The sequence below is a fragment of the Pseudochaenichthys georgianus genome, chromosome 20, assembly GCF_902827115.2.
Source record: "Pseudochaenichthys georgianus chromosome 20, fPseGeo1.2, whole genome shotgun sequence".
In the NCBI taxonomy this organism is placed as follows: domain Eukaryota; kingdom Metazoa; phylum Chordata; class Actinopteri; order Perciformes; family Channichthyidae; genus Pseudochaenichthys; species Pseudochaenichthys georgianus.
The window spans coordinates 2,367,056-2,374,510 of record NC_047522.1 but is presented as its reverse complement, the minus strand read 5'-3'; positions in this window follow the sequence as shown (position 1 = coordinate 2,374,510).

The window sequence follows — 7,455 nt, the reverse complement described above, 5'->3', positions numbered from 1 at the left end:
CACTCGACACCATTGAAGACATGCCCCCAGAACTGTGGTGTAGCACTAGAGAACAGTTTAAGACAATGATAAGGGATAAAGTAACATGTAGAGTGAGGAAACCAGATTACCAGGTTCCCAATCCAGGTCCTACTGTATGCAATACTCCACTTAAACATTCACAAAAGGCCTTAATCACTCCTTTTAAACGAGCTAAAACTAATTCTGCAGTAAGTTTAATGTTAGACTACGCACATGAACGTAATATTAGCAACTGTTGGCTGTGCCAAAATATGCCAGAATCCATGCATTCTCCTATGTTTAGCCCAATCCCTTTTGCAAGAGCGGACTATAAATTAATCAGTTGGAACGACATTTACTCTAGGATTAGCGATGAGGCTGAGGACTGCTACACTCCTTCATACCCAACAGACTCTGATAAACCATTACAATACAAGGGTCTGGTCTCTCTCATTGTTGAGACAGTAAATACAAATTATCTGCCTGACGGTTTCAAACAATTGATGTTTTTAAAACTAATATATGTGAAGAAATACATTAACCTAGCTTTTGAATACAGATTCCAGTTAGCTTTGGTACAAACTAATTGTTCGGTTAATTCCACAAGTCCAACATGCACAAAACAACCACACATGGCATCTTTTCTGGTTGAAGCTTTGGTAACAGTTGTGCCCTGGTTAGGCTCCAGGACAGTGGACTCCGTTGAGGTTAAAATACATGATTGTACGCAACCAATACCCCTAGGCAATCCCCCTACACGGGACTGTTCAATATATGTTCCCCCAATTGTAGTACACGAATGGAAGAATGTGTCCATCTGTCTCCAGAATGAAGCAGGATCTCACACCTCTCCGGATGTGGGACACAGCGACTGTAATACCATAGTGAGGGTAAAATTAGCCAGAATTCCCCTCCCACAGAGAGTTTACTTAGTTTGTGGCGACCGGGCTTATGGCTGCGTGCCCTATGACGTGTTTTATGGCACCTGTTATCTAGCCTACCTAATTCCTTTAATCCGTAAAGTAGAGGCAAATGAGATTGCAGCGGTACTTCCCTCTCTACACAGGAACAGCAGGTCCATTACAAAAGGATAACAGGTAGCGAGCTTATTTTTGCCCTGGTACGGCATTTATGTTAGTCAGCAGGAGATCATGGCATTATCCAAAGTAGTGGAAAATCATCTAAATGTATCAAATATCGCGATGTTAGCGGAACATAAAGAATTGCAGGAAGTTAGGACGGTAGCACTACAGAATCGCATGGCGCTGGACCTCCTCTTAGCTGCCCAGGGGGCATACGGCTAATGGGATAAAAGAATTGCATGAAACTCATGGGTTTACATTTAGAGATTTAAGTGGAACCCTTGGATCCTGGGGAGCGGGGTTGGTTAAATGTGTTGTTACTGTTGCAGTGTTTATCTTGGTTGTGCTAATCCTAGTGACCTGTTTGATCACTGTAGTTAAATTAGCCATACGCAGGGTTGCCAAGACTACCCTCCAGGCCCCACAGAGGCTAGTGGGGTATTCTACTGTAGATGACATAATGTTGATGTACAACGTCGAGCTTCCAGACCCATGGGTCACCATGGCAGTTCCTGTACCTTGGGTACCTCCTTTCAGCGATAAACATGTCCACATGATCCACCCTTTTATCAATACATTGATCAAAAGGTGGATCTGTGAAGGAAATATTAATATTCTGTGCATGGGAAAATGTTAGTGTTTTCCCTATGTGTCCTGTTTGTAACTTAGAGCAGGGCACAGGTCAAAGGTCCTGCCTTCCTGTGGGGGAAGTGTGGCCAACTGCGCAGATGACTTTAACAGACTTTCTTTGTCTCTGAAGATCTTTTATTAATTATGATAGAAAGGGCGCGAACAGAGGCTCCTCCTAGATTCTCTGGGTAGAATTGCCTGTCTTTTCTGTGTATTTCTCAGTGTTGACTCGGGATTTCTCAATGCACATTGTGTAAATACCTTGGACTCACTCACGGCCGTGACTCTCAATAAATTCAGTGTTTGATATAAAGCGGACTCCAGCTTCCATTTCTTCCATCAACATTGCTGAGCAGAAGTTTCTCTCACAGGAATGAAAATGGCCCGGTAGACAGAGAGCTTTGCCTTCTGGCTCAGCTCCCTTTTCGTCACAACGGTGCGGTAAAGCGACTGCAGTACCGCTCCCGCTGCTCCGATTCTCCGGCCCATCTCACGCTCCATTGTTCCCTCACTCGAGAACAAGACCCCGAGATACTTGAACTCTTTCACTTGGGGTATTTTAATCTTTTTGAGGCTAGTATTTGGCAGGAGATGCAGACGTATTTACCTGTAAACACATACTGAACGACATACATTCACATTTACCATTTACCTCACTGTATAAAAAAGTAACTGTGTTGATTATAATAATAAACAGGAAATATATTTGCAGTAGCTTACTTTGATTCCAAAAAAAAATTGTTCACTCCTGTCGGTTGGCGAGGGGGGGGGCTCATCTCACAATGTCGCTTGGGGCCCAAAGTTGGCCAGTGGCGGCCCTGCTCATTCCCCTGATAGGTGGAGAGTTGCCCATATAGGCGGAGCACCCCTTTTCTGACGTCAGAACAATTCAAATCTGTATCAAATCCGTTGCAGCTCCGTTTTTAGAGATTTGGGTACGGAGGAAAAAAGAGAAGGTTGTGTTTTCTGACACTTGGTGAGTTCCCTGACACACCGGGGACACATATTCATGTATAAAAGATGTACAAAAGTGCATTTTGCATGATAGGTCCCCTTTAAGTTTGTGTCAATCACTTGCACGTCAAGTGATTTAGAAAATGTAAATTTGTCTCAAGCTTTGTTAAAGTGTTTCACACTTTGTAATTGTCGTTTGCACTTCTCAGCCACCGTATGTAATGGTGTCTTTACAGGTCTCACTAACAAATCTATTAGAAAGCTGCAGCTAATTCAGAACGCACTGCTTGAGTACTCACTGACACTAATAAAGTGGATCACATCACTCCTGTTCAGAAGTCTTTACACTGGCATCCTGTGTGTCAAAGAATAAATTAAAAAATACTGCTGCTGGTTTATAAAGCATTAAATGGTTTAGGGCCAAAATACATTTTTTTTTTACTTTTGTTTTTTTATAAACAAACAGCCAGACAGACAGCACAATAGCAGTTGGCAAACAAATTAGGATGACAACAATGTGGTTCGAGTCCGACAGGACAAAAATCAACAACAACAAAAACAAATCTAAAGGCTCTGAATCTAAGTCCATTATTAATAACATAATGCAAAAGTAGAGATCAAACAATGTGTATAAATGGAACAAAAATAAAAAATAAATAAAAAACATAGCACTTGTTGGTCAGTCAGCCGCCCACAAATCACAGTTTAACACCGCAGGTCCACCACCCTATTGTACAGAGACATCCGGCATGTCCAGCTCCCATATATACCTGTAGAAGGGGTTCCACATCTTGTGGAATTTCCCTAGGGAGCCCCTCAGTATGCACCTTATTTTCTCGAGTTTGGCTAAATTTGGGACTTCTTTTAACCACAAGGTGTGTGAAGGGGATGTTGGAGACTTCCACATGAACAATATCAGGCGTCTGGCTAGTAAGGTAACAAAGGCTATGAAGGCTGTCTCCAGAGAAGAGAGTGCCCATGTGGGTGGGGTTACACCAAACAGTGCACTGGTCATGGCATTAGGAGCGATCGGTTTTCCAGTAATTTCTGACACTGATCTAAAGGCCCTGACAGACCAACCCGATTTTGGGAGTCAGAGGCCGTCAGAGGCTGTCGGGCATTCGCAGCGCCGTAGTCAGGTTGGTGTGTCCCGCACCGTCTGCCGTGACACGCCTTATTTGGACTGCCTGACCCGATTCAACATGTTGAATCGGCCATGCATCGGGTCAGGCAGTCGGACCAAGCAATCACTCTGATTGGCTGTTCAGCTAGCGAATCAGAAGTGAAACGGAAGTGAGGGACGTAAACAAACGATTTAAGAAGTCACACACAGGCCCTTTCTCATTTCATCAAATCCCCCTCCTCGACTCCTCGGTCCTCCGGTAGTGACCCGGAAATGAATTTTAGTGCGCCATGTTGAAGGACATCTCATTTCTCTAAATGCACTTTGAGGACCGAGGACCGAGCGTCGAGGAGGCTCTCTGGAGGAGCTATAACCGAGGATACACTGATGGGTCCTCCACGGTCCTCCACGGCTCCTTCGTGGATGCATTTCCGGCAACAGAGATGTTTCAAAGAGTCGTGACTGTTACGATGTGTGAAGCAGGTAGGACCCAAACGCAGATTAACGTAAACATAATTCCTTTATTCCAAGGTTATACTGACAAAGACAGAACAGAACACTCACCGAGGACAAGCCAATACACGAGACGAACCGACACTGAACACTGGGAGACAGGGGAATTTAAACACAGGGTAACTAGACACAGGTGGGAACAATCAGGGGCGGGGCTGACACTGATGAGCACAGGAGACACACAAGGAGTGACAGGTGAAAACAATCAGGAAATTAGACACACCAGGGAAACTAACGACAGACATGAAAACACAGGGAAAAGAGACCAGACAATATACAGGGAGGAAACATGACAAGGAGAACAGCAAAACACCCAAACCAAGACATAGAAAACGTGACATAACACAATAATCGTAACAGTGAAGCACGGCCGGACTTATCTCAGCCAATGACAGCTCTGCATGGATCCCCTGGATATTATTTTATTAACTGCTTTCATCACGACGCGATGTTTACAGTGAGAACAGCTGTGAGGTCCGTGCAGAAAGCAGAGCAGTGTGTATAATATATATCACTCAGTATAACAGTCCTGCTCTCTTTATTTGCTTTAGTTTAGTAGATATCTACAAACAAAGAGTCGATATTTTTCTAAAACCATTTAGTGCTTCACAATAAAATACACAACAGCTGTAGCCTGTTTTAGGAGATGTATGTGCGTGTGTGTGTGTGGTGTAGGTGTGTGTGGTACAGTCAGGGGCGACGGGTGCTGTAGGCTAGGGAAGGCTAAGCCTTCCCAAATATTTGTGTCACTGCATCCTGGTAAAATAAAAATATAATGTATAATGTTTGTGTCTTTGATATTAGCACTGCTATGCAGCCACCTGTGCCCTGTACTACGAAGGCAGTTCAAACCCTGGATATGTTTGTGTTATCTAAACTAACGCTAACAAACGAGATCTCGACGCTGGTTAATATCAACTCGGTAAATCAAGCCAGGGCTTCTCTCACCAGCTGAGAGCGCGTTCACGTGAAAGGGGTGGGGTTAGCAACATTTGACCAATCACAAACAGGGACAAGTGTACTGACAGCGCAGCGTCATACTTCATTAATGAAAGGTAAATTAATATTAGACAAATATGAACTTTAAAGTTCATATTTATCTAATATTAGTCATCCATGACTTAAACATAATAATCCAGGATACAAGCCACCTGCAAGGTGAATACAGAACAACTGGTTCCAAAATAAATAAACTACCGAGTGTTTGAAAGCGTAACAGTTTTATGATATCACTGCCCCATCTAAGACACGAGTGGATCTGACTTTAATTACATTTGAGTTGAGTGTTTCGTCAACCTAATGTGTTGCTTAAAATAATACTTCTGCATAGCCTACAGCAGGCCTATTCAAATAGCGGCCCACGGGCCGAATCAGGCCCTTCAGAACTTTTTTCTGGCCTCCAAGAGGTTGCCTGCAAATCGAAATGGCATATGTGTAATAGCACTACATCCGACGATGCGGCGAGGCCAGCGAGTAACAGCGAGTAACAGCTTCAAGATGTCTCTCTCCAAGCCCAAGAAACGTAAAGTTGATTCGGAAAATCGCCAATTCCAGAATGAATGGACTGACAAATATGTATTTACTTTGCCCGACGCAACAAGTAATAAACCGGTGTGTTTATTGTGCAACGAAAGTATATCTGTGATGAAAGAATACAACGTAAAGCGACACTACAACTCAAATCACGGCTCGTTTTCTGCCAGTTTTCCCGTGGGCTCAGAGGAACGGAGAAGGAAAGTACAGGGACTGCTAGCATCATTTGAACGGAGTCAAGTGGCTTTTAGTCGCTGCACGGAACAAGAGAGAGCTTCGATAGCATCCCTGCGAGTAGCCTGGACACCAGACAGAAGAGGCACTTTACCGACGCGGAGACCGTTAAAGATTGCATGCTTGCTGTCATCGATGAAGTGGTTATTGACCAAAAAGTAAAGACAGCGTCACTTCAGCCATTAAAAAAGTACCTCTCTCAGACACAACAACACTTCGCACAGTGGAACTACTTGCAAAGGATGTGTCGGGGAAGCTTTTGGAAAACCTTCGAAAAGCAGAGTTTATATCAATCGCTGTGGACGAATCAACTGACTGTACTGACATGGCCCAGCTGTGCATCTATGTGAGGTTTTTCGACGGAGTTCGCTTTAGGGAAGAACTTCTGGGGATTATTCCGTTGGAGGGACACATTACAGGTGAGGTTATCTTTCAAAAGATAGTCTCGTTTTTTAACGAACGTCTACTGGATTTAAAAAAAGTGTGCCTGTTGGTCACTGATGGCGCTCCAGCTATGATCGGCAGAGTGCAGGGGCTGGTGGCGCGTCTATCTGCCATAGCCCCACACATGCAGTATTTACACTGTATTATTCATCAATCTGTGTTGTGTGCAAAGCTCAGTGGTGATTTGAGAAACACCATGGACACTGTCATGAACATTGTGAATTTCATTCGCTCAACCTCCAGCCTACAACACCGCCTGTTCCGTCAGCTGCTTGCTGACACGTTTGCTGAACACACGGACTTACTCGTCCATAACGATGTCCGATGGCTCAGCAAAGGAAAGGTCCTGGATCGTTTCTGTGAACTCCGCCAGGAGATTGTGTCTTTCCTTCGCACGAGTAAGCGGCCTACGCAGTGGTAGGGTCAAACAGCCGAGGGCCCAGGAGCCCTGAGCGTAGGCTTGAGGGATTTGTATCAGATTTCTCCACACAGGTTGGTGACGCAAAAAGGGGGACCTGAGGAGCAGGAAGCCGACACAGAGGAGTTCGTCTGGCTGAAGGTCATCAGGACAAAGTGGCTCAACCCCAGGCTCTCTGTACCCGACCGAGTGACCCAGCGGATCTCTCATGCCGTCCACCTAGGAGGAAAGGGGGACAGCTGGTGCCAGTGTGCGGCGGGGAAACCACCTGCTAGGACCGGGGACAACATCACGACGGACGTGGCCCTCGCAGAGGAGGTCGACTCGGAAGCGGCCATCAACAGGCCGGAGGAGGAGGATCGGGAAGACATCTCTCCAGCATCGACCCGGAAGCCGCTATCAGCGGGCCGGAGGAGGAGGATCCAGAAGACATCTCTCTAGCAGGCAGCCCAGAAGCCGCCGTCAGCGGATCGGGGGGACAAAGACACGGCAAGCCAAGACGGCACAGGGGACTACACTCTCCG